The 27,853-nt window shown below is 45.7% G+C and overlaps 1 protein-coding gene across 1 annotated transcript in view; it reads left to right on the forward strand.

The window, feature by feature from the left end:
* The first annotated feature begins 1,765 nt into the window (after window positions 1–1,765).
* The window catches only part of FAM107B (family with sequence similarity 107 member B), a 78,629-nt gene continuing 52,541 nt past the window's right edge, over window positions 1,766–27,853 (forward strand). The window contains exon 1 of the mRNA XM_006066012.3: window positions 1,766–1,927. The gene's annotated coding sequence lies outside the window, so the exon portion shown is untranslated. The remainder of the gene's footprint in view (window positions 1,928–27,853) is intronic.

Raw genomic sequence — 27,853 nt, forward strand, 5'->3', positions numbered from 1 at the left:
ATTATGATGTTTTTGTTTCTACAGTACATTGAAGTGAATCAGCTATATGTGTGTGTGTATATATATATATATATATATATATATATATATCCTCTTCCTCTTGAGCCTTGCTCCCACTCTTCCCATCTCTCCCCTCTAGGTCATCAGAGAGCACAGAGCTGAGCTCCCTGTGCTGTATAGTAGCTTCCCATTAGCTAAAGGTTTTAAGAGCAGATTAGAACTTTGAAAGTTCAGTGGGGAAGCAATCTGGAGGAAAAGCATGTGTGAGATGGGAGGCTGGGGATATTGGGAGGCTACTGCTACAGGGTGGTGACAGACCCCAAAGGCCAAGTGTGGCAAAACCAGTGGGCTGGGGGCAGGGAAAGCCATCAAGGCATCATGTACAGCTGACTCCCATGTGGGGAGTGGGGAAAATCTAGGCCGGATCCCAGATTCTGGTTTGGTGACTGGTGGATCCATTGTCAAGAGCAGAGCCAACACAGCCCAAGAATGGGAGAGAAGTAAGACTTGTGGGGAACTGAGTGGATAAAGTTCACACAGGTGAATTTTGGGGTTTGGAAGACACTGTCTCTCTAAATCCTGTGGCAGGTGATACCACCCCCTAGCGGGCTTCAGGGACTAGGGATGACCAGACTCTAAAGTGTTGTGACTTCATAGCATCTTTGGAGGAAGTCATTCGTTCATGTGCTCAGTTGCTAAGTCGTGTACAAGGCTCTTTGCAACCCCACAGACCGTAGCCCGCCAGGCTCCTCTGCCCACGGGATTATCCTGACGAAGAATACTGGAGGGGGTTGCCATTTCCTTCTCCAGGGGATCTTCCCAACCCAGGGATGGAACTTGAGTCTCCTGCATTGGCAGGTGGATTCTTTACCCCTAAGCCACCTGGGAAGTCTCAACTGGTTTACCAAAACCCATAATTGATATGACTTTTTTGTGTGATCATGACCCAGGCTGTTTCGGTCAGAAAGGTTTGCCCATAAATAAGTGCTTATTCATTTGCGGCCAAGAAAATTAAAAAGCTTTTGATCTAAAACCCATTACCTGTTGTCTTTATTGTTTGTTACCCTGAAACAGATACCTCCCCCACTTTTTTTTTTTTTAACCTGCTGTGATTCAGGTAGATTGTAATCTAAGAGTCTTAGGGTTGGGCAGAAAAGCAATTTGCTCTAAGACAGCTGAGAAAAATGAAAACCTGAGAGAGAAAAAAATAGGCAAACCAAACCTTTTTCTCCTTACCTATAAATTTAAATACCCTGAGTGAGGAGGAGGAGTCTGAACAAATTACCAGGTCTCTGGGTTTCAGGCCCTGGTTGGCCAGTAAATATGTACAGTTACAAAACAAATCTGATTCCCTGTCCCTTTGAGTTTTGTCTGGAGACGTGTTGGCAGGATTTTAACGGGGAAGTTTGAAGCCAGACAACAGAAGCCAAACACCCCAGAGTGCTTGTGCTTGCGGGGGTGGTGGTAGTGGTGGTGGGGTGTGTGTGTGTGTAATTTAATTTCCCATTTCTCTCATCTGGTGATACTCAGTTTTTTGTTCTAATACAGTATTCTCTCTCCTTCGAGAGTTCCCAAAGCGAACCAAACTAAAACCACAGAAGGAAAACCTCCGGAACCAAACCCGCTGACTTTTTCCCGGTGTAGCCCTAGTGGGCCACGGTCCGGAGCGCGGAGCTCCAGCCCCCGCGGCGGGGCGTGTCCGAGGGCGTGGCCTCGGCAATCTCGCCCCGCCCCCGCCCCGCCCCGCCGCTTAATTCGGACGCGCGGGGCCGCGGGGTGTGAAAGAGCCGCCCTGCGCCGGACGGGCAGCCGCCGCCGTCAGAACCGCCGCCCGGGCCGCTCTCAGCTGCTGGGCCGCTGGGTGCCGCCGCGGACACCCGGAGCGAGCGCCGGGGAGGGAGCCGCGCGCCTTTGTGCGCACGCCGAGGTGGGTTCGCCTCCAGCACTTACTTTGCACACAAAGACTGGGAGCTGAGGGGAGGCGGGGTGCCCGCTAGGGCTACGGCACGGCCGCCCACCCTGCTCTTACTCCCGGCGCGAGGCTTTCCCGGTGGGAAGGGCCGCCAGGCTTCCCCTCCTCGCAGCTGGCGCTGGGGCGGGGGTCCTTGCGTTCGGGGGTTGGGGGGTTACGGTGCGCAGGGCGGTGGGCTTCCGGGGAGCCCCGGCCACCCCGTGCGGTGCAGGGGACGGGTCCGGCGTGCGGGGTCGGGGCGTGGCAGGGGCCGCGTGCGGGGAGTCCCCGGTACCCGGGGGTGCAGGGGATACGGGGGGCGCCGCCAGTGCGGCGAGCCTGGGCGGCCGCTCCGCTCAGCTTATTGTTGCTTCCCCGGCCCTGAAAATGGAGAGACGCTGCTTGGAGGGATGCGCTGCCCACTGGCTGCGCCGCGCGCGGCCAGATGCCGAGCCCGGGGCGCCCGTCTCGCCCCTAGCAGCCCTGGCCGCCGCGGAGCCTCTCCGCCTGGGCAAACAAAGGAGGGGCCGCGGGGGGGTTGCCCCGCTGGTTGAAAGGTGATCAGGGCACTGTTTCCCAACCAACCTACAAGTAACTTTTCCATTTATGCCTCCTCTCTGCTCCGCTCCTACTGCTCCAGTGAACCCAGTATGTTGGGTGGCGTCTGTACCCAAGGAGTCCTAAAATTTTGATTTTCATAACTCCTCCCCCGAGCATCTTCGGGTCCCCTCTGGGATAGCGTGGATGCCTCTGGCCAAGTTTTGACGAGCTTTATAGGGGATGGTAACAGTCCTGAAATATGAAGAGGAATCCCGTAGAGGATAAATAGCAGATCTTCTCTGTAGTTTAAGATACAGATCTTCCTGCCTTTCGCTGGAAGACTTGAGTCAGTGACAGTAGAGCAAAGTTCTTTGATGAGAATGAGTGTGATATTCAAGACAAATATAGAAAATTGGAATAAGGCCTGTTAGGCTTTATATTTTTAACTTGCCAACAGATACTTAGTTTCTCCTAGGCCCATGTCCCCTTTTCATCACGTTGGAGATTTCAGCTGTACAAATTGCTTTAAGTTGAGATAGTATCTGAGGTGCATGTCTAGAGATTTCTTAGTGCTAGTAGTTTCCAGTTTAAAGCTTTTAGGTGTAAAATTATATATGTTTATTAACAAATTGAAACATAGGGGGAAAAAAGTTACTCATGTACCCAACCACCCAGACAGACCCTAGAATAAAGGCGTGTTTGCTTCATTTATGGCTTCGCAGCCCTGGTGTGAAGTGCGTGTGTGTGTGTGTGTGTGTGTGTGAATGTGAATGAATGAAGGAGTTACTGATTATTAATCTTGACCACTTCCATCGGTCTAAAATATGATCTCTAATAACCTTAGTCTACAATGGTGTTTTGCCAACAAATTGTTTGAAATATATTTCCTTATAGCCTTGCAAATAACCACCTGTGCAGAAGGGGGAGGGAAGAAGTAGGAAAAAACAACGCAAGTTCCACTTAAATAGTAAAGAACGGACTGATGAAAGCATTTAATGCACTCTGTTCCTTGGATTTCAGGAATAGTTTGGGGTTGACTTTTTTAAAAAATAAAAGCAACCTTTCATTTTTTACAATGTTAAAGAAAATAAAACTGTGTTCTAAGATCATGAAAAATTGTAACAGAAGGGAACTCTTTTTGTAGAACCAGGAATAGCCATGGTTTTGTAGCTGGTGACATGCTTGCTTCTAAAAGACCTTACACTGGGGAACACATGTATACCTGTGGCGGATTCATTTTGATATTTGGCAAAACTAATACAATTATGTAAAGTTTAAAAATAAAATTAAAAAAAAAAAAAAAAAAAAAAAAAAAAGACCTTACACTGGGAAAGTAAAACAAGAAGGATTTTCCTGTGAGTGTAGAGAGTAGTTTTGAAGTGCCTGTGTTCTGGGAAAAAACAAAAACAAAAAAGGCGTTCAAACCACACATTTGGCCGCTGAATGTTTTTGTCATTATATACTTTTATTTTCCACTTGTAAAATTTTCCAACATTTAATTTCTCCAATATGAAAATTTACAAAGAGGTCTTGGAATTGACTGTTTAGAAGTGCTAGATTGATGATTAGGATGATGCAATGTTTTTTGAAGTTACAAAAATTTACGAAAAGGAAGTTGTGGTTACGTGCTGTCAGGTGCCGTCGTCGTTCCTGTTTCTAACATGGGGCTCCTTACTCTGCATGTGTGTTTGGGGGTTTACAATGCAGTACAGTTGACTCTCCAAACCCCTGAGTTTCACATCCCCACAGTCAACCAATCAAGGATTGAATCTGCAGGTGCCAAACCCCAAGATGCAGAGGGCCAACGGTATTCATCGTACTGCACCGTTTTATATGGGGACGTGAGCATCTGTGGATTTTGATGTCCTCAGGGGTCCTACAACCAATACCCATAGACACAGAAGGTCAACAACAGTGACCTGTGAGTGTCAAGTTTGTGACTTGTTGTGACAACGGTACCTTTCTCCATCCAGAAGTCAAAAGAAACTAAAATAGGGACTATCAGAATCTCTCAATCTTATTTTTCAACCCTCCTGTGACCTGGAACAGTCTGAGCAGCACAGCCAAGCTGGATGTGAGGTCAGAGTTGAGTCGCTTTGCTCTTAAAAGTTCTGTTGCCTCACAGGGAGGAGAGAAAAGTTTGGAAGTGGTCCAGGGTTACAGAGTATGGCTGTTTGTGATGGCCTATCCCTGTGGCCTGGAGATTCCATTCCTGACATGTTTAAAAGTAGTCTTGGTTTGAATTTGAGAGAAGTGCTCTGAGAAGTCTGGTTCCTGAGCTGTATGTGGTAGGATGTGTATGTGGTCATTCGTTCATTCATTCCTTTGATTTCTTCATTGTTTAAAATGTCACAGAGATGGAAAAGAGTTTTTACTGATTTTGAGGGGAGTAGTTAAGGTGTGGAAAACTTCTTTAAAAAGAGGGAACATAGTAGGTTAATAATATGGCTTCATATTTTTTTAAGATTTTTTTTTTTAATGTGGACCATTTTTAAAGTCTTTGTTGAATTTGTTACAATATTGCTTCTGTTTATGTTTTGGTTTTTTGGCCATGAGGCATGTTGGATCTTAGCTCCCTGGCCAGGGATCCAGTCTGTACCCTTGCATTGGAAGGCAAAGTCTTAACCACTGGACTGCCAGGGAAGTCTCATAGGACTTCATCTTCTTAATGTCCTGTCTGCCCTTTCCTTCCAGAATTCTCTGTGAAAATGTTTGGAGAAAAGGGGCCAGGAGGTTTCGTTGGGTGAGGTCTAGATTTGAGGCATTTTTGAAGTCCCCGGATATCTTGAGAGATAGGAACTTGTCAGCCTTTTTTAAGTCTGGAAAAAGTAGCTGTGAGCACTGACCCATTTTTGCATCTCACTTTGGGCTCCCGTTGTGCAGGGAGAGAACTGTGCAACAGAGAAGTCTGTGTGCACAGCCCGGGGCCACTTGGTGCTGGAATGACCTGAGGAGACTTCATTGCATTTCCTCACGTAATTTCCTTGTCTATGCTTGGCCTAGTTTTGCTCTTCGTTTGTGAAGCAAACCAGTTTCTCCCTTTCTCCTTCTCGTGCAAGAAGTGCTGGGCCCCATCCATCTGAACTGTAAACCTTTCCTTATGCAATGTACCCAGGGAACTCCACTGAAAAGGATTCATGCTTTTATCGCATCTGATGCTGCTGATTCCAGGACCCTGTCAGTAAAAGAGAGAAAATCATTGGTTAGCTGCCACTTAGTCCTGGTGAATGGACGAGAGGCTATTTCTAAGGCTGATTGGGGATGCTTTGTTTTCTATTCATTCCTTCATTGAACAGACATTTTCTTAGCTCTTCCCATGTGCTGGCACTGCCCTTGCATTGGGCATACTGCAGTTGATAAGTCTCATTGGGCCCCTGTCCACCTGGCAGGGTAGGAGAGGAAAATATTTAAAGAATTGCGTAAAATCGCACAAACATTGTGTTTAATGACCATGATGTTAAGAGAAGGGAAGAGAATCTTTGTGAATTAAGGTATCTCAAAAAGAATGGTGTAAATCCCAGCTCAGGCTGTGGGATTGAGTTTCTGAACTGTGGTTGAAGTGTCTGGGGTGAGAGGCATGGTGGGAACTGAGTGTGATTCACTCAAGGCTGAGAGCTTGGTGATAGGAGCTTGGTGGAATCGATTTGGAAGACTGTTCAATTGTCTCTAGAATTTGGCTGAGGGTTTGGGACACTTTCTGTTGTAAAATTGAGGAGGGACTGGGAAACCAAGGTCTTGTTCTTAATGTTCTTGTTGACGGTATACCTGCAGGCCAGTTGGGGATAAGGTGTCCCAGCAGGTCCGAGGGATTCCAAGGACCTGAGGGGTAGCGTTATGTGGTGGGGGGAGGCAGGACCAACTACATCTGTGCCCACCCCAGGTTCTGTTACTATTGAAAACATAAGACAGGGGTTTATGGGGAAATTGTGGGAGGACTTATTTAAGAAGACCTTTCAGACTCAGGTGAGCTGTAGGAAGGAAAACAGGGAGTGATGCAGAAAAAGAAGGACTGTGGCTTTGACATGAGTGAACTCTTCTGTGAACTCTGCTCTTCTACCAAGGGTTGCATTTAAGGTCAAGCAGCTGGTTAGAGCAACTGTAAAGCAGTAGCCGTAGTCTGTGCCTCGTGTGCTTGGGGAGATGGGAAGGAGGCATAGTTTGGTGACAGTGATGTTCCTTACAGACAGTGTGAAAAAAAGCTCCCTCCACCCTCAGAGCCGTGAAAACAGCATGACCTATGTATGGGCTGTCTGCAGTGCTGTTCCTGGATATGCTCCTGAATTATAAAACCTTAGCAATTGTTTCATGGAGAAGTCTTAAATGAAGGATTGTAGAGCCTAGGCAAAAGATAAGGGGGGAAAAAAAAAAAAAATAGTGCAGGTAGACCAGCTGTCCAAATCCTGGTGGGTTGTAGGTATGTGTTGTCTGGAGGATTTTCTCACCGTGTTCTCTGTTCTCCTTTCTGTTGTCAATGCCAAGGGTATTATAGTGAAGCATCTATGGGGTACAGCCCTGCTTGGTACCAACCTTGGGTGAGAGGAGTGGAATTGGGGAATGGGGCATGTTAATGAATGTGCTGTAGGGGAAGGGTTTGGAGCTTTGAAGCCAGACACATTTGAGTTAGAACCAGGTAGCTCAGCTACTAAAGAATCCGCCTGCAATGCAGGAGACCCTGGTTTAATTCCTGGATCAGGAAGAAAAGCTGGGGAAGGGATAGGCTACCCACTCCAGAATTCTGGGCTTCCCTGATGGTTCAGATGGTAAAGAATCTGCCCACAATGCAGGAGACCCTGGGTTAGGAAGATCCCCTGGAGGAGGGCATGGCAACCCACTCCAGTATTCTTGCCTGGAGAATCCTCATGGACAGAGGAGCAGGCTACAGTCCATGGGGTCGCAAAGAGTCCGACATGACTGAGCAACTAAAACACACACACACACACACACCCCAGTTTCATGAGCTCCACAAGTCACGGAGCCCCTGGGAGCTCTAGTGCTCTTGTTTGTGAGATGCACTTGGTAAGATCTACCTCAAGGGCCTGAAGCCCTAAAACACAGTCCATGAGACATGGCTGGCCATGGGTGTTTAGGGTCTTTTGTGCACAGATTTTTGGTGACAGCAGTGGAGCCAAGATGCTGATGAGGGACAGTGAGAGGAGGTGAGGGTGAAAGGCTTTATCCCTTTTCACCTGACCTTTTGGGATGCCTTCATGCCTTCAGCAGTGTTTTAAAGATAACCTGGCTTTGCTATTAGAAACGGTGTGTTTTATTCTATTCTTGGACACAGATTCTGGCACCCTTTGTAAAGTGTCATATTCACATATCTAGGAGAGAGGCTGTGATCCCATGGTGTCAGCTTTTCTGTGTCATTGTTAGTATATGTAACCCAGAGTGCACTCGGTGAGCATTCAAGTTAAACTCACATTTCATTCTGGTTTTTCAGGCATCTGGGTGTGATCCATGCTCATCAGTTTACAAAACCATGCAGTCATGTTATGAACTCCTGCAGTATAAATAATCAGTTGTTTCTGGGTGTCTCATGGAAAGGTATGAACATGTCCTTGTGCTGGAGGAAGTTAATGCCATTGTGGATATGTATCAGTTCAGTCAGTTCAGTCGCTCAGTCGTGTCTGACTCTTTGCGACCCCATGAATCACAGCACGCCAGGCCTCCCTGTCCATCACCAACTCCCGGAGTTCACTTAGACTCACGTTCATCGAGTCAGTGATGCCATCCAGCCATCTCATCCTCTGTCATCCCCTTCTCCTACTGCCCCCAATCCCTCCCAGCATCAGAGTCTTTTCCAATGAGTCAACTCTTTGCATGAGGTGGCCAAAGTACTGGAGTTTCAGCTTCAGCATCATTCCCTCCAAAGAAATCCCAGGGCTGATCTCCTTCAGAACGGACTGGTTGGATCTCCTTGCAGTCCAAGGGACTCTCAAGAGTCTTCTCCAACACCACAGTTCAAAAGCATCAATTCTTCGGCGCTCAGCCTTCTTCACAGTCCAACTCTCACATCCATACATGACCACAGGAAAAACCATAGCCTTGACTAGACGGACCTTTGTTGGCAAAGTAATGTCTCTGCTTTTCAATATGCTATCTAGGTTGGTCATAACTTTGCTTCCAAGCAGTAAGCGTCTTTTAATCTCATGGCTGCAGTCACCATCTGCAGTGATTTTGGAGCCCCCCCAAAAAAAGTCTGACACTGTTTCCACTGTTTCCCCATCTATTTCCCATGAAGTGATGAGACCGGATGCCATGATCTTCGTTTTCTGAATGTTGAGCTTTAGGCCAACTTTTTCACTCTCCACTTTCACTTTCATCAAGAGGCTTTTGAGTTCCTCTTCACTTTCTGCCATAAGGGTGGTGTCATCTGCATATCTGAGGTTATTGATATTTCTCCCGGCAATCTTTATTCCAGCTTGTGTTTCTTCCAATCCTGCGTTTCTCATGATGTACTCTGCATATAAGTTAAATAAGCAGGGTGACAATATACAGCCTTGACGTATTCCTTTTCCTATTTGGAACCAGTCTGTTGTTCCATGTCCAGTTCTAACTGTTGCTTCCTGGCCTACATACAAATTTCTCAAGAGGCAGGTCAGGTGGTCTAGTATTCCCATCTATTTCAGAATTTTCCACAGTTTATTGTGATCCACACAGTCAAAGGCTTTGGCATAGTCAATAAAGCAGAAATAGATGTTTTTTTGGAACTCTCTTGCTTTTTCCATGATCCAGCAGATATTTGCAATTTGATCTCTGGTTCCTCTGCCTTTTCTAAAACCAGCTTGAACATCGGGAATTTCACGGTTCACGTAATGCTGAAGCCTGGCTTGGAGAATTTTGAGCATTTCTTTACTAGCATGTGAGATGAGTGCAATTGTGCGGTAGTTTGAGCATTCTTTGGCATTGCCTTTCTTTGGGATTGGAATGAAAACTGACCTTTTCCAGTCCTGTGGCCACTGCTGAGTTTTCCAGATTTGCTGGCATATTGAGTGCAGCACTTTCACAGCATCATCTTTCAGGATTTGGAATAGCTCAACTGGAATTCCATCACCTCCACTAGCTTTGTTCAAAGTGATGCTTTCTAAGGCCCACTTGACTTCACATTCCAGAATGTCTGGCTCTAGTTCAGTAATCACACCATCATGACTATCTGGGTCGTGAAGATCTTTTTTGTACAGTTCTCCTGTGTATTCTTGCCACCTCTTCTTAATATCTTCTGCTTCTGTTAGGTCCATACCATTTCTGTCCTTTATCGAGCCCATCTTTGCATGAAATGTTCCCCTGGTATCTCTGATTTTCTTGAAGAGGTCTCTAGTCTTTCCCATTCTGTTATTTTCCTCTATTTCTTTGCATTGATCGTTGAGGAAGGCTTTGTTATCTCTTCTTGCTATTCTTTGGAACTCTGCATTCAGATGCTTATATCTTTCCTTTTCTCCTTTGCTTTTCACTTCTCTTCTTTTCACAGCTATTTGTAAGGCCTCCCTAGACAGCCATTTTGCTTTTTTGCATTTCTTTTCCATGGGGATGGTCTTGATCCCTGTCTCCTGTACAATGTCACGAACCTCATTCCATAGTTCATCAGGCAGTCTGTCTATCAGATCTAGGATAGAAGGGGGCTTTCTAGGTGGCTCAGTGGTAAAGAATCTGCCTGTCAGCGCAGGAGATCCAGGAGACGCGAGTTGGATCCTTGAGTCAGCAAGATCCCCTGGAGAAGGAAATGGCAACCCACTCCAGTGTTCTTGCCTCCAGAACCCCATAGACAGAAGAGCCTGGTGGGCTACAGTCCATGGGGTCACAAAGAGTCAGATACACACACACACACACACACACACGTATAGAAGCACTTTCTTTTGAACGTTCTATTCCTATACATTGTCATGTCAATTAAAATAGGTAAAGCTGTGGTCAGGGTTCTTTGTCTTCCTTTTGTTTTTTCCCAAATGCCCAGGGTAGTGCAGTGTGTTGGAAAGAGAGAGGCCTGGTGTTTTAAAATGTTCAGAATCCTTGGCCCAAGTTCACCATTAATGGTTTCCTAGCAGGTCATTTATTTCTCTTTTTTCTACTTCCTCATCTATAGGAAGATAATCAGCCTTGCCTACTTCTTAGAGTGGTCTTGAGGGAGAGGTGGAAGCCTGTCTTCAGTTTACCTACTGGCACACTCAGGATGATCAGTCATCATTCCTGGGGCTGCTCAGGGGTTCAGTATCATGGCGGCCACCCCCTAGGATCAGATGACTCTTTGAAGGGGAGAGGAGGCAGGGCACAGAAGGGAGAGCAGGACTGGCTGCATCACGCTTTGTGTTCCTGCTGTGGGATGGGAGTGAGGGAGCACCACTTATTCTGTGCTTGTGAAGGGAGTCACCATGGATGTGTACTACCCTGTCAGACTTAGCATCTGACTGGCTTAGGCAGTTAACCTAGGAGGGCTTCCATATTCTCATCTGTGAAATGTAATTATAATAAATATTTTCATTATTACCAACTAACAGTTCTTGAGCACTTCCTACCTGGCAGGTGTTGTGCTAAGTGCTTTATGAGAGCTCTTTATTCCTTCAGGAAATGCTTAGTGAATTTTTCTCCATGCCAGACCCTGTGCCAGACTCTGGAGAGTGTGGATGGGAGGGGCAAAATTCTGCATATATGGGGCTTCTCTTCTAGTAGGAAGACAGAGTATAAGGCAGACACGGATGATGTGCTTCAGAGCCCTGTTGGTGCTGTAAAGAAATCAGGTCAAGCGGCAGGAGCAGAGGTAGACCTGTATCTGTCTGTGCAAAAGCAAGTACAGATAACAACCCAGGGGCTGGAGGCAGTCATCACGCAGGCCTGCAGGTCACTGGGGACCAGGGGAGGGTCCTGAGCAGGAAGTGGTGGAGATCAGCCTTGTGTTTTGTAAATATCCCCCTGTAGCCATGATTGCAAAGGCCAGAGTGGAGGCCGGAGGACCCATGGGAAGTTTCTGTGAGTCCTGGGGACTGGGATAGAGCTGGTGAAAAGTGGTTGGATGGATCCTGAAATATTTTGAAGATGGAGCCATCAGGACTTGATCATGGTTTGGAGCTGATAACAGGAGAGGAGAGAAGTCACGAGCGACACGTCTGTGTTTAGCCTCAGCCCCGGGGTGAAGGTTGACACCGTTTATTGATCTGGGAGACTTGGGAGAGGATTATCAATGCGCACAAACAGCCTCTGAAATGAATGCCATTTTAGGCTTCCCATTTCACAGATGTGGAAACTGAGGGTTAGAGAAGTAACAAGTTGGCTGTAAGATGAAGCCGTCAGGATTAGGATCCAGGTCTGGTCCTTGCCCCAACCTTGCATTCTCAGCTGTTTTGCTGTGCTCAGCAAAGTATCTGAATTTACTATCAGAGTAGATTGGTGAGAAAGGACCTGTGCACTAAAAACATGTCTCTCTCTTTTTTTTCATTACAGCTTTATCGGGGTGTCAATTATATACCATTCAGTTCCCGCATGATAAGTGTACAGTTCTGTAATTTACTAAGTTTGTACAGTTGATCAGCCATCACTCCATCCAGTTTTTGACTCTGTAGTCACTTCCTGTTTCCATCCCTAGTTTCAGGCGACCATTGATCTTCTGTCTCTAAGGTTAAGCCTTTTCTAGAAATTTCCTACACAGCGAATCATACACGTGGCCTTTTGTGTCCAGTTTTGTTCATTTAACCAAGAGTTTCTAAGGCTCATCCATCATGGCACAACACATCTGGTCTTAAGGACCATTCCTTGCCTTGGTCAGAAAGAGGTGCTCAGTGCTGATGAGAATGATTTCCGTGGTGATGGGCCTTCAGATGATGATAAACGTGATGATGGCACGCCTTTCTGATTGTGCCAGGTGTGGTTTTGTTCATTATATTCTGTGGTCTTCCAAGAAACGCCACGAGGGAGGTACCATTAGTGTTAGAGTTTTACAAAGGAGGAGAAGTAAGCCTAGAGAGATGAAGAAGCTCACCCCAGGTTCTAAGAGCTGGGATCAGACTTCGGCCTTGCCTCCTGTTGGCCACGACTCCACAGTCACTTAGCTGTGTTGATGAAACTTCTGACTTCTTAGCCTTAGGAAGGGCTTGGAATCCCAGGGGGAATAATGCACTTGCCAAATCAGTCTAAAACTGTAGTTTTAAGGAGGACATTTATTCTGCATTTTAATTTGGGCATCCTTGCATGGAAATGATGTCTTAAAGTGATCCATTTTTGAAGGAACTTTCTTAGCTATGATGTGAGGATGGCACCAAATTAAAAACACATAATCATGTCATTAGGCAGAGCTTGTGTGTTTGAGTTGTGTCTTCAATATTATGTTTACCAGAAGGGCAGTTTTTTGGGTAGGAAGTTTCCCAAGGCTGTTACCGTATTAATGGGTGGAATTTAATTAGGCATCATGCATTTTTCAAAATGTTTGTATCATTATATGTTCATATTGATATATTTTCCCCTCGGGGTAACAGTCCTGTGTTTAAACAGTGTTTTCTCCAATTCACATATAGTCCATACTGGAGGATTTTGTCTTCCCCATTGCAGAGGAGTTCTTTGTACATCACAGATGGCTGAAAGTTTTGAGAAGAGTTTTAAACACTTCATATCTTTCTGTCTATACTTATTTTTTAAGAGGTTATCAAGTAGCTTGTTAAGAGCTAGTTATATAATTTAGCCATAAGTGATAACCTCATTGGACTAAAGACTAACTTTGCATGAGATTCTGCCCTTGGTTTCTGGTAAGGCACTTTTTACTGGTGTCACAGCTTCCTAACTTTTTAAAATGGAATTATAGCATCTTTAAACTAACTCTGTAAGTGTAGTATAGCTTTCATTTTTAGGGATTTTGTTATAGTTCCAGTTTACTAGCTCAAAATAGCAAAGAAAGAAAGATGACTTTTTATTTTAGAAAACCTGATCTTAATAGTAAAAATTCAACAGGATTAAATTTTGATCTCAAAAGATTGTCTTTGAATCTGTGTTACAATCATCTCTTCCCGCCATTAAAACCGGAGGGGACTGTGCTCTTCTTAAAAATGATTAACCAGTGAAATGCCAGATCTTGAAAACTTAGCAGATGGGGACAACCATTGTTGCAGACTCACTGGGCCGTTCCAAGGAGTGGCAGGTTAAAAAAAAACTCTCATGACTTCAGCTAGAAGAGAGTGTTACGATTTGGGAGCAGAGGGAGAGACTTTAAAAAATGCAGTAAAGAAGCCTGGTCTTTAGTTGCCGTCGCACTGTTTAACTTCACTCTGCCCAGGCTAGACAGCTTGCTTCAGCTGTGCATGCTGCCAGCGCACAGAGCTCAGAAGCTGGAAACAGGCTCCCACTTGTTTCTGTTTGCATTCTAGGATTGCTTCCGACTGGCAGTATCCTTGAGAGGGGATGTGGTACTGGGCAGCCAAACCGAATAAAATTTAAATTGTAGGAGGTATAAATGGTTGGAGTAGTTTATGTACCTTCTACCTCAATAATAATAATACAATAATTATTATTTGGCCACACAGTGTGGCGTGCAAAATCTTAGTGCACTGACCAGGGATTGAACTTATGCCCCCTGCGGTGGAAACACAGAGCTCTAACCACTGGACCGCCAGGGAAGTCCCATGTATCTCAATTATTTGGAAAAAAAAAAGGACCTGCAAACTACACAAAACCAAAACTCTCCAGGGACTAGCTGCTAGGGTGGAGTCTTGTTCAAGAATGCAAAATCTGCATTAACACTTGGGTGTTCATCTTGTTTCCTTCTCTCCCATTTCACAGGTATCCTGCTTGGTTCAAATGCTGACCTCTCTGCTCAGAGCATTAATTTTACTCTTTTCACACGAATGGGTTTCGAATGAAGCTCACAACTGCTAGAATCCTGTTGGCAGAAATGGTGCTCAGGAGCCTGTAAATTTCTCTCTAGATTACTATACATGCTGCCTCTTGTTCTACCAACCAAGATCTTCTGAGCCTTCTTACCAAAAGTTTCCCTTCCTGTGCAGAGTAGGGTATGGCCCTGCCATCTGTGGCTCAGTTTCTGCTCATGGGCCCTGCCCTTTCAGTTGGGGAGTGGCTGAATTGCAGTTTCAGAGCATCAGAAGGTAAGGGGTGGGGCAGCCCAGAAGTTTGTAGGACTTTCCATCTTCCCCACATTGATTTCACCCCTCTGGCATAAGAATGTCTTTTAGTAGTTGATTTCTTCATACCAGGGTCTGAACAAAGCCCTCACATTGCATTTGATATGCCTCGTGTAGTTTCAACTCTAGAGCAGCTTTTCTTCGCCCCATCCTGTTCTCCCTAAGTTATTGCTTTGTTGAAGAAGCAAGTCAGTTGTCTTATAGAATGTCCCACATTCTGGATTTGACTGAGAGTTTTCTCTTTTAACATTTTCCACTAGTCTCTGTATTTCTGTACCTGGAAATGAGCACTAAAGCTTGAGTTAGTTTGTTGATAGTGATAGTGAAGTCACTCAGTCGTGTCTGACTCTTTGCGACCCCATGGACAGTAGCCAACTAAACTCCTCCGTCCATGGGATTTTCCAGGCAAGAATACTGGAGTGGGTTGCCATTTCCTTATTCAGGGGATCTTCCCGACCCAGGGATCGAACCCGGATCTCCCACATTGTAGGCAGACGCTTTACCGTCTGAGCCACCATAAAACAATAAAACAACCACTGAGTTTTACAGCAAAATGAGTTTATTTGGGAACAGCAAAGAATTGCTATTTCGGACCTGCAACTTACGTGAACTATAGGTAAGTCCAGAGAACAAAGAGAAACATTCTTTCGTAGAGAAGTGAGAGTTGAGGGGGCCATTATAAACAAAGAGTCCATTGGCGGAAACTGGGAGTTCAAAGTGTTGTTGCTTTTCATTGGCTGACGTGTGACAGTCTCTCATTGGCTGCGCTGTTACTGGGAGAAGAGAAATCCTTCCTTCTTCCTGCTGGGTGATAAAGTAATAACCTTCTTTAACGAAAGGCAATGCCAAAGAATGCTCAAACTACCGCACAGTTGCACTCATCTCACATGCTAGTAAAGTCATGCTCAAAATTCTCCAAGCCAGGCTTCAGCAATACGTGAACCGTGAGCTTCCTGATGTTCAAGCTGGTTTTAGAAAAGGCAGAGGAACCAGAGATCAAATTGCCAACATCCGCTGGATCATGGAAAAAGCAAGAGAGTTCCAGAAAAACATCTATTTCTGCTTTATTGACTATGCCAAAGCCTTTGACTGTGTGGATCACAATAAACTGTGGGAAATTCTGGAAGAGATGGGAATACCAGACCACCTCCCTGCCTCTTGAGAAATTTGTATGCAGGTCAGGAAGCAACAGTTAGAACTGGACATGGAACAACAGACTGGTTCCAAATAGGAAAAGGAGTACGTCAAGGCTGTATATTGTCACCCTGCTTATTTAACTTATATGCAGAGTACATCATGAGAAACGCTGGACTGGAAGAAACACAAGCTGGAATAAAGATTGCCGGGAGAAACATCAATAACCTCAGATATGCAGATGACACCACCCTTATGGCAGAAAGTGAAGAGGAACTCAAAAGCCTCTTGATGAAAGTGAAAGTGGAGAGTGAAAAAGTTGGCTTAAAGCTCAACATTCAGAAAACGAAGATCATGGTGTCTGGTCCCATCACTTCATGGGAAATAGATGGGGAAACAGTGGAAACAGTGTCAGACTTTTTTTGGGGGGGCTCCAAAATCACTGCAGATGGTGACTGCAGCCATGAGATTAAAAGACGCTTACTCCTTGGAAGCAAAGTTATGACTAACCTAGATAGCATATTCAGAAGCAGAGACATTGCTTTGCCAACAAAAGTCCATCTAGTCAAGGCTTTGATTTTTCCTGTGGTCATGTATGGATGTGAGAGTTGGACTGTGAGCGCCAAAGAATTGATGCTTTTGAACTGTGGTGTTGGAGAAGACTCTTGAGAGTCCCTTGGACTGCAAGGAGATCCAACCAGTCCATTCTGAAGGAGATCAGCCCTGGGATTTCTTTGGAGGGAATGATGCTAAAGCTGAAACTCCAGTACTCATATTTTATTTTTTGGGGCCACCTCATGCAAAGAGTTGACTCATTGGAAAAGACTCTGATGCTGGGAGGGATTGGGGGCAGGAGGAGAAGGGGATGACAGACGATGAGATGGCTGGATGGCATCACTGACTCAATGGACCTGAGTCTGAGTGAACTCCGGGAGTTTGTGATGGACAGGGAGGCCTGGTGTGCTGCGATTCATGGGGTCGCGAAGAGTCAGACACGAATGAGCGACTGAACTGAACTGAACTTCTGTCTGTTGGAGATACAAAGGTATCTCTTTTCCTTTTGGGTCTGCAGTTGACCTAGAGTGATGGGGCCTGAGAACTCCCCCTTCTGGCCTCCTGATTCCATTTTAAATGAGGTTTCCTTTTATTAATTTTCATAGATTCATGTTCAGCTTTGGGGGGGCAATATTGGTTTGTTGACTGTGTTGTACACTTCATGTCCCATAATCTCAGGACAATATCTGGTTTCCTCCCTTGTAGTGATGCTGAGGTTAATCATTGGGTTCATGTAGTGGCAGGTTGATCCTTTCATTGTAAATTTTCTCATCAATCTTTCTCCAAGGGTCTGTTAGCATCCACTGGGAACTGTTGCATGAATTGATTATTTCATGAGAGGTTGCTGATTCTTTTTGTCTTAATGAGCATATTAATGAGTGTGAGATGAAACTTAAACTAGCCAGGGTGTCCACTTGAGGATGGCTAGATAATCAGTAGAGAAGCAATGATTGGCTTGGCTTTATCCAAGCATAGCAGATATTTCCAGACATTAGAGGTAATTGCCATTTGCACAATTTTTTATGAATGTTACTGTGAAAGTGAAAAAGTGAAAGCAAAAAAGTGAAAGTGAAAGTCACTCAGTGTTGTCCGACTCTTTGTGACCCCATGGACTATACAGTCAGTGGAATTCTCCAGGCCAGAATACTGGAGTGTGTGGCCGTTTCCTTCTCCAGAGGATCTTCCCAACCCAGGGATCGAACCCAGGTTTCCCACATTGCAGGTGGATTCTTTACCAGCTGAGCCACCGGGCAAGCTCAAGAATACTGGAGTGGGTAGACTATGCCTTGTCCAGTGGGTCTTCCCGACCCAGGAATCGAACTGGGGTCTCCTGCATTGCAGGCAGATTCTTTACCAGCTGAGCTCCCAAGGAAGCCCCTGTTACTGTGCCAGGTTGATTTTATTGTAAGTCTTGTTTAGCAGCAACATAAGAAATTCTATCTGTATTTGCTAACTTGGGTGCTTGACCATCACCTAAAAATTAAGAGATTATGACATGGGTTTATAAATTAGAATTCCACATGATGGTGTAGACCATGATAGATTATCTTCTTCAATAATCATCTAAAATTTCCTGACACATAAGGGCATTTATGCCTCATCTTTCCTTATAAGAGATGTAGGCCGTTGATGAGTTTAAAAATACAGGAGGCAAATGACAAATCTGAAATAGCTGAGTTTCTGTTCTGCCTAGATGGAAGAAAAATGGACCTCTGCTGGCAACTTTCGACTTCATTGTTAAGATCGGAAAGGATGGATTATTGCAACGTGTGTAGCAGGAAGTAGTTGGGAGTTCCTTTTAAAGGAGGGTGGTTATAGCAAATGAATTTAATATGTGTGTGCTCCATCACTGCCAGGGGCCACTGGAACAATAACAATATAATTTGGGGACATACCCAACATTTGAAGGCCCCTGGGATGGAAATACATTGTTTCCTCCTGCCATAGGCAGGCTCTCCTTTTGCCAGCATGTAGGTAAGTAAGTGTGTTAGTCAGCTGTGTCTGACTCTTCGCAACCCCATGGACTGTAGCCTGTAAAACTCCTCTGTCCATGGCATTCTCCAGGCAAGAATACTGAAGTGGGTTGCCATTTCCTTTTCCAGGGAATCTTCCCAACCCAGGGATCGAACCTAGGTCTCCTGCATTGTAGACAAAGTCTTTACCCTATGAGCCATGTGGTAAAGCCATAGTTCTTGGAAAGTATAGCATGAAAAGGATATTCATAAAGCAGGTTCTAGGATCCCCACAGGCACAGTCTCATGATTAGGAGTTGCGCCTGTGACCTGACACTTGGTATTAAATAAATTGTAGCTGTGATCAGTATATCATAAAGGTGTGACAATTAGAAACCTAAAAGAATTTGAAATTAGAAACTACCCTGTGTTGTCACAAAGGATTTGAGCTTGAGGAAGCCTTAGAGATCAAGAGATCATCTCATTTAGACTCATTTTTTTTGGTGAATAAACCAACACTCAGATGTGTTAACTACCTTACCCGAGACCACACAGCTCATTAGTGGTTGACTTGGAACTGGAACTCACCCCACACTAACAGTCACTAACCCGTGAGTGTTTCTTACGCACGTGCTAAATGCTCTCTGTGTGTCATTTATGGGATCCTCATCCCAGGATGGAGGACTTTAATTGACTGTATTTTACTGCAGAGGACACTGAGGCCTAGAGACATCAATGATTTATCCAAGATCACACAGAACTCATATAGAGTTGGCCCTCTGTATCTGCAGGTTCTGTGTCTGTGGATTCAACCAACTTTTGATAAATTCCGGAGGTTCTAAAATGCTTGAATTTGTGGCATTCTGATAATTATTTGCAAAACATCTATATTGTCTGTACAACTATTTACATAGTATTTGCATAATGGCACCCCACTCCAGTACTCTTGCCTGGAAAATCCCCTGGACGGAGGAGCCTGGTAGGCTGCAGTCCTTGGGGTCGCTAAGAGTCGGACACGACTGAGCGACTTCGCTTTCATGCACTGGAGAAGGAAATGGCAACCCACTCCAGTGTTCTTGCCTAGAGAATCCCAGGGATTGGGGAGTCTGGTGGGCTGCCATCTATGGGTCGCACAGAGTTGGACACGACTGAAGCGACTTAGCAGCAGCAGCAGCAAGTATTGTAAGTAATCCGGAAATGATTTTACAGTGTATAGGAGGATGGATGCTTCATCTAAGGATCTTGCACATCTTGGTATCAAATAAATCGTAGCTGTGACCAGTATATCATAAAGGTGCAACAACTGGAAACTTAGAAGAATTTGAAATTAGAAACTACCCTGTGTTGTCACAAAGGGTTTGAGCTTGAGGAAGCCTTAGAGATCAAGAGACCATCTTATCTAGACTTTGGTGTCTGTTTTGGCCCTGGAACCCTTCTGTGCGATACTGGGGGATGACTGTATATTCATTAGAGAAAAGGTATGTTTATTCACCCTCTGGTTCTGCCTTTTACTTTAGCCCTTTCTTCTTTTCTTTCTTCCTTTCTCCTCCCCCTTATCACTATTATTATTTTAACTTTATTATTCCTTATTAAAGGAATTATTCTTGACAGCCCATAAACATTGCCTTTCCATCCATAGCTTTCATTTACTCTAAAGATTTATATTAAACCCACCAACTCTAATATGTAAATATGGTCAATGGAAAACAATAAGTAACTTGACTACTCAGCATTTAAAAGAGTTTGGGAAGGTAAAAAAGTTCCTTTGAGCATTCTTAAAAACAAACAAACAGAAAAACCACCTAAGCTTTAAGTTCTAGAAAACCTCACCAAGGCATTTCTTTGCAGCAGGCCTGGAAAGCAGAAGCTCCTTCCTTGAAAGTCTCCTCATCTCTTGCTTCTCCTCCTCCTCCTCCTCCTCCTCTCTCTCCCCTTCCTCATTCTGTCACATTCCAGGCAGTCCTATGGCAGAGATTTCATCAGGAGCAGGTCTGCTTTGGGGAGCAAGGGTGTGAATGATGATGGAGAGGGAGCAATGGAGGTGAGACGTTGCTTCTGGAAACGGGAGAGGGTGTTGGTGTTGAGTGTTAGCTTCTCCTTTCTGAAGCCTGCAAGACTCACCTTGTTTCTGTCCATGTTGCCCTCACAGAGCCTGGTGTGGGTGCCGCAGATGTGTCGTTTTGACGAGATGGTCTGTATCGTCTTGAGTATATGAGGGAGAAGGGAAATGTGGAGACCCTGGTAACGTCCAGGGAAATCTCCACTTGGAAATGTTTTGTATCCTGGTCCATGGGTGACTTGAAACAGTTTGTGATAGAACAAAAACCCAGTTGGCTTTGCAGCTATCTGTGTAGGTGCCCAGAGTAGAATTTTTTTCTAAATTGCAGTTCTTCTTGAGCTTCCTGTGTCAGACATACAGCTGAATCTGCAATGATGGGCTCAGCCAACACTGGTTTTTCTCCCCCCTCTCCGTTTGTGTTCGAAACAAAGCCACCTGCAGATACAGCCTGGGAGATGCTGCTTGCATGGGCTTCTCTGGACTGTGGCGCATCGCTGACTCATTTCAAAGGCTGCCTTTTTATAGCCTCTTCACAGTAATTGTAAGACGTTAGATGTTCTCTCTACCACCGCCATGTAGATTAATATGACTTGTAAAATGGAGATAAGTTACGTTTTACTCACAGATGACTCATTTCGTAGCTCTCTTTAAATACACATCCCACCGTTCCTCTCAAGTCTGTCACTCTCTGTTCTCTGTAAGCCTTAGGCTCTGAAGGGGGCCGAGGCCTTCCAGAATATGGAATTCTGTATGGAAAACTGGTGCTCAGAGAAGCTAGGACCCCAACATCTTACAAGTCTCCTTAATGTAGACCTAGGACCAGACCTCTCTTCCCTTGATTGCTAATCCAACATAGCTTCCTTTGCTCTGACATGCCTTGCCTACCCGCATCGGCCCCATGGACTGGCACTTGCCACCACAAAAGAGCACAAGCAAAAACAAAAGAGAAAACATCCTAGTTTCTGGCATCCTAGGATGTTGGCAATGATTTTATTGCAGAAGAAGAAGAATGTGTTTTGTGTGTGTGTTGTGTGTTCACTGAGTCTTCATTGCTTTGCCCAGGCTTTTCTCTGGTTGTGGCTAGTGGGAGCTACTCTTCATTGTGGTGCCCGGGCTTTCTCATTGCAGTGGTTTCTCTTGTTGTGGACCATGGACTCGAGGTGTGTGGGCTTCAGTAGTTGTGGTTCTCGGGCTCTAGAGCACCGGCTTAGTAGCTGTGGTACACGGGCTTAGTTGCCCTGCATGCGGGGTCTTCCAGGACCAGGAATCAAACCTGTGTCCCCTGCACTGGCAGAACATTTTAAAGAAAAACCTCACAGGGTTCTGTCATCCTACTCTTTCTTTCTTTGCTTTTCTTTATTGATGCGTATGTTCTTATTCATTCTAATATGAAGTCTTTAAAATGTTCAACATTAAAAAATAGTTACTTATACCATAAACAGAAACCACGGTGTTTATTTAAATACCTGAGAACTGTCTTTGCTAATGTTGTCTGGTGTCCACGTTTTGCTTCTAGGGCTAAGCTACTTCCTATGGGTTGAATAAACATGATGTCTTTCAATGTAAATAAATGAGACTATATAAGAGTAAATATATGAGTTCTTTCCATGAGTTTGGAAGAGTGCTTCTCAAATCACCATTCCCTGCAAGTCTTTTTTTCAAGGGTTGGTTGTCATCAATTGGTTCTAACATTGGCATTTGAGAAAGAGATGAACCTTCTGTCAGACAGACCTTGGGAGGTAAGTTCTTTTCTCTTTGTGAGCCCAGTGTTTTCGATTCTACAAGGTGAGTCTTAGGCAGGGATTGCAGGTAAAGCGCCTGGCAGGGTGCCTGCAGGTAGGGGCTAACCAACGTCAGTGTCCTCCCTGCGTCTGCTCCCCTCACACTGAGGTCTGCATGTGACATCACACCTGGTGATTTTCACCCACCTGGTGGAACAAAACAGTTTAGTTCCATTAGGACCCAGTTCGAGTTTGCCACAGGTTCAGAGTACCTGCGTCAGCCCTACCGCTCTCATGGACCTTCCGCACCTGAAGTGCTGTGCTGGGTGTATAAGCAGAGGTAGCTGGAGAGATGGGTTAGGAAGCCGAGGATGAAGGGCCAGAGAGACCACTGGGCTCAAGGGTGTGGATGTGGCTGCGAGCCAGCTCAGGTGTGGTAACAAACACCACAGACCAGGCAGCTTAACAGCAGACATGTATTTCTCACAGTTCTGGAGGCTGGAAGTCCAGGATCAAGTTGCTGGCAGATTTGATGTCTCATTGAGGGCCCTTTTCCTAGTTTGCAGATGGCTGTCTTGCTGTATCCCCACATGGCAAACAGGGATCTCCTTTGTGTCTTTTCTTGTAAGGGCACTAATCTCATTTGTGAGGGCTCCACCCTCATGGTCTCATCACCTCCAAATACCATCGTTTTGGGAGTTAAGGTTTCAGCAGTGATTCTTGGGGAGATGCAGACATTCAGCCTGTGTGAGCTGAGGTTTAGGACCTATAGGCAAGCATCTTAGAAACAAAGATGAGTTCTGTAGGGAAGGAAGGTTTTCAGTGGTTTAGGATGGAAGTGAAGTAGGGGGGATATGATGAGAAGTGAGAGTGAAGCTCTGGGTCAGGAATCTGAGCCAGGCAGCAGAGCAGAGAATTGGGTCAGTAGGTCACCCATAGCCAGGAGTCCAAGGATGCTGGATAAAGGTTCTCACTCTGTTTATTTGTTGGTTTGTGGGCTCCTGTAAGCACAGGAACTGATTGCTGAATGAGGGGAGCCTTACCAGTGAAGAGGGACCCAGGGTCAGAAGTGAATGGCAAAAGAGCAGCCCATCTGGTACCTCCTGGGTTGTCTGTAGGCAGCTTGATCCACGTCTTCTTTGCACATTGTAACTTTAGTACAGCCTTCCTCCACGCTCAGAGTGACCTGGTCTGGTTGATAGATCATGTCATCATCCTTTGTATATTTCCTCAGTTGCGGGTAAGTATTTGCTGTGTGCATAAAAAAAATCCCCATCAAAATTTTGTTTGACATGAGGTTCCTCTGTAAGCCTGAGGTTTATTACCTGCCTCACTGAGGGAGCTTGGCTGCTATCTCTTTGCTCCTTGTTTGAACTCTGAAGAATGTTCTGTGTTAGCATTATGTTCTGTTTTTCAGCATTCTTTTCTCTTGGTTTTCCTTCTATTTGGGCAGCAATCCACTAATGCTGTAAACTGTCACTCGGTTGCACCAGCAGCATATCTAATTGCACCTCTTCACCTGGAGCTCCTCAGGAGACCCTGCTCTCTCCCTGGGGTTTCCTGGGTGCCGGCGCCCCACCCCCAGTAGCACCCTGGTGGCAGGGACTGGTGAAGAAAGGAGGAGGAGAGAAGATGGTGGGTGCTTTGTGTCCTTTTACTGGTCATCCTGATGTGAACGATTTTGGGAAGTCTTGTTTGAGGTCTGGCCATTGGGCTGTGGGGGAGGGCAGGTAGGTGGGGTAGGGAACAGAGCCCAGGGTGCCATCTGGGGCTGTTGATAACATACCCTGCATATTTCTTGTTCCCTTTGCCCTGGGTTCTCTATGCTTCTGATAAGAGCTGTATTCCACAGAAGAAGAGGTGACAAGCTATTAATATCTGATAGGGTCTTGCACTTTGATAGTTTTGTTTGGGATGAATTGGGAGCAAGGCTCAGAGGGCTTGTGTGCCCCCCACCCCCACCCCCCGCCCCGGGCTGAGAGAGCAGACCCCAACTGCACCTTGCCCCTGCAGGAGAGACTTCTGCATCTTTGGGTTTCTCTGTGGTCACTTGATCGTGGACTGCATTTTTTCCATCTCTGATTGGAAACTCCCAGGGCAGGACCTTGTCGTCCTAATCTCATCCTACTTAGGGTCAGGGCTTCTTCCTAAGTCCTGCTCTGGGTCGGGCTCAGATGCCTGCTTCAGACCCTGAGTGTGGCTATCTGTTGAGTGGGGCTGGGCCAGCTTCATAACGTTCATAAAGCACTGGAGGAAGGCTGGGCCTCTGCTTTCAGACTTTGTTTCAGACTCAGTGTGGGTGAGCATCGGAGATGTGCAGGAGGAGCCTGGAGTTTCTTTTAAAAGCAGTGTTTACTTGGTCCCACATTTCCTGAGCTTGAAACCGCTCTGCAAAGGACTTGCCCTGAAACACACACAGACAAACACATGCACATACACAACAACAGCAACAACAGAACAGATCCTTTAAGGGGAAAGTGTTGTCCCATACTTTAGTTTGGATCCCCAGGCCTTGGAACCTGAGAAGAACCAGCCTTGTGATACGCTGCAGAGGGTCCCACTGCAGTGTGGAAATACCCTTCTAGTGAGTGGAAGGGTCTTGTGTGTCTGTGTGTTTTCCTTTCCTTGGCTTCTGTTGGTTAATTACTTCCTCTACGAACTTCTCCCCATCCTTCCCACAGCTGATGTTGGTGAGTAAATGTGCCAGTTGGTTGGGTGGGGTCTTGTCTTCTTCCTGCATCTCCACCCACCCTATCTTTACAAGCTGGGTGGGGTGCCATGTCAGGCCACGAATTCTGTGACCCCTTTTTAAAAAAATAAACAGAGCTGTGCTGCCAGCTTGTGCTCGCCCCTAGATGAAAGATTATTAAAATGGAAAAGGGCCATGGGCCGGGGGGTAGTTGCTTGCCCAGGAAGGTGAGCTTGCTTCCTGTTGTCTGAGCTCTCTGGTGCATTCCATGGTTCTGCATTTCATGTCACTTGTGGTTAATAAATAGCAGGTCCTTTCCGTATAGTCTGTTTGGTTCTGGGTTACATACATTTCTCCAAAGAGTCCTAACTCTGGATCTTAAATAAGACCTAGATCGTCTTATTAGTTAAGTGGAAAAGGACGTGTCCTCCTCTCTCTGCCTGGATGACTGCCGTCTAATGTATATTTTTCTCTGTCCAGTTTCTTTAAATAGAGAAGTCGTGTGAGTTCGGAGGCTGTCAGTCATGCTGCTTGGTTCCAGCTTCTGGGCCTGCAGTTTATTGTTTAATAGCTTTATCAGTAAAATGAGGATACACACTTCATGGAGTTTTATAAGAATACAGCGAGAACACTTGCAGAGTGCCTGCATATAATACAGTTAGCATTCAGTTCAGTATTAAAAAATGTGGGTATTGATAATAACATAAACCTGAGTACTCTGGTGCTGTTTTTGGAACTGTTATCCATCTCCTAGAGGTATGGTCACCATCTTTCCTCTGATCATGAGCAGAGGGAGTTGTGTGAGAACCGTGCCTGCATTTCTAGGGTTGACAAAGAAGAATATTTAAAATTGGGAGTGGCCTAGAAAACCTGAATCTTTTGGGTTACTTGCAGCAAACAGGATGTTGATAATAGGTTCTTTGGTTGGAGATGGGTTTTATTTTAATGTGGAGTTTTATCTGCTGTCACCAAGACTACAGCAGCAGAATGCCTGAACTGAAGCTGTCAGCCCTGGAAAGCATTCTACACAATCTTGGTCAATCAGCCTCAACTCCCCACAGCCTGCCTCCTTACCTGGGCTTTGATTTAAAAACTACTGCGGTGGGACTTCCCTGGTGGTCCAGTGGCTAAGTCTGTGTGCTCCCAATGCAAGGGGGCCTGAGTTCAATCCCTGGTCAGGGAACTAGATCCAGCAACTAAAGATGCCACAAGCCACAGTGAAGACACGCACAGCCAAAATAAATAAAAAACAAAAGTACCGCGGCTGGGGGCCCCTGCAGATGAAGCCCAAGTTAGACGTCCCCTGGGACCTCTTGATGACTTTTATCAGGCTGGGGGCAGGGGGAGGCGGCTTTTAGCATCTTTCAGGCCAGTTGAGTCCCACCGTGTTCAGTGATCTGGAACTCTGAGACCTACATCAGCCGCTCCTACAAGTGAGAGAGTTGACCAGAAGCTGGCCTCGCCTTGCCACCTCCCTGACCTAGTTTCCAGCCACTTCCCTCTTCTGTGTGCTCCAGCCACACTGGCCTCTTTTCTGTTTTTCCTACACAAGCCAAGCTCACGCTTGCCTGGGGCTGGACGAGCTCTCCAGGGCTGCCGTCTGGAAAGCTCATCCCAGGTCCCGAGCCTCTCCATCACCCTTTCCAGAGCCAGCCCCTGACCTGCAGCCTCTTGCCTGCCCACTTGCCCTCCTACCCAGGCACGTTGCAGACACCTTGTCTGCTCACTGGTTCCTTGCCCATCTTCTTCCTGCCCTCGCCCCACCACTGGATCAGTAAGTCCATGAAACCAGGGTTTCCAGCACAGAGACATTGCTTTTGTCTCACACGTGGGCCTTTGCTGGACTGCCAGTTGTCCTTCCGGTAGGGGAGATGGCTTCTCCTACTTGCAGAGCAGCAGGGGATAAGAGGGCACTAGGTAGTAATTACCAAGGATAACCCGAGTGGTCTGTCTTCTCCGTAAGCCGCAGAGGGAAACGTTTGGGAAACATGTTCTGCAGAATACATGATTTGAGCTTCCATCTTGTCATGTAAAGAAGGCTGAGCACCAAAGAACTGATGCGTTCAAACTGTGGTGCTGGAGGAGACCCCTGAGAGTCCCTTGGACAACAAGATCAAACCAGTAAGTTTTACGGGAAATCAACTCTGAATACTCATTGGAAGGACTGATGCTGAAGCTGAAGCTCCAGTATTTTGGTCATCTGATGAGAACATCTGACTCACTAGAAAAGTCCCTGATGCTGGGAAAGATTGAGGGAAGAAGGAGACGAGGGCGTCAGAGGTTGAGATGGCTGGATGCCATCACTGAAACAGTGGACATGAACTTGGGCAAACTTTGGGAGATGGTGAGGGACAGGGAGGCCTGGTGTGCTACAGTCCATGGGGTCACAAAGAATCGGACATGACTGGGCGACTGAACAACAACAGCTTGGCATGAAGTTGGGATTTTGGGAGGCCAAATAGGAGGATCAGGCTAGTGTTTCCTTCTAGTGAATTAACATGAATGAAAGGCCAGTGACTTCAAGGCCAGGCCTAATCCTGTACCCTTGGCCTTGAACTGGTTTCTGATACTGTGTACCTGGAGCTCAGTCCCAGGAGACTCCCCCCTCCTATCTTCATGGGCCCATCTCGAATTGTTGGTCCCCAGGTGACCCACTCCTGTTTCTTACTGTGATAAAATATACATATAAAATTTACCATTTTAACCATTTTTGAGTGTATAACTAGTTCAGTGGCATTCAGCACATTCACATTGTTGTATAACCATCACTATCATCCATCTCCAGAGCTGTCTTCATCTTCTCTAAATGGAAACCCTGTCCTCATTAAACACTTAACTCCCTGCTCCCTCTCAATCTGCCTTGGTACCCACCCTCTCTTTTCTGTCCTCATGAAAATGATGGCTCTCGGTGTTTTGTATACTGCGTGGGATCACACAGTATTTGTCATCTTGTGGCTTGTTTTTACTTCACTTAACATAACGTTTTCAAGGTTCACCTGTGTTGTAGCATGAGTCAGAATTTCATTCCTTTTTAAAGCTAAGTAGTATTCCATTGTATGTATCCGCTATATTTTGTTAACACATCTGTCTGTTGACGAATCTGTCTTTTATACTGTGGGTTATAGTCAGCATTTTAAAA

This window comes from Bubalus bubalis, chromosome 14 (genome assembly GCF_019923935.1).
Source record: "Bubalus bubalis isolate 160015118507 breed Murrah chromosome 14, NDDB_SH_1, whole genome shotgun sequence".
NCBI classification, from domain to species: domain Eukaryota; kingdom Metazoa; phylum Chordata; class Mammalia; order Artiodactyla; family Bovidae; genus Bubalus; species Bubalus bubalis.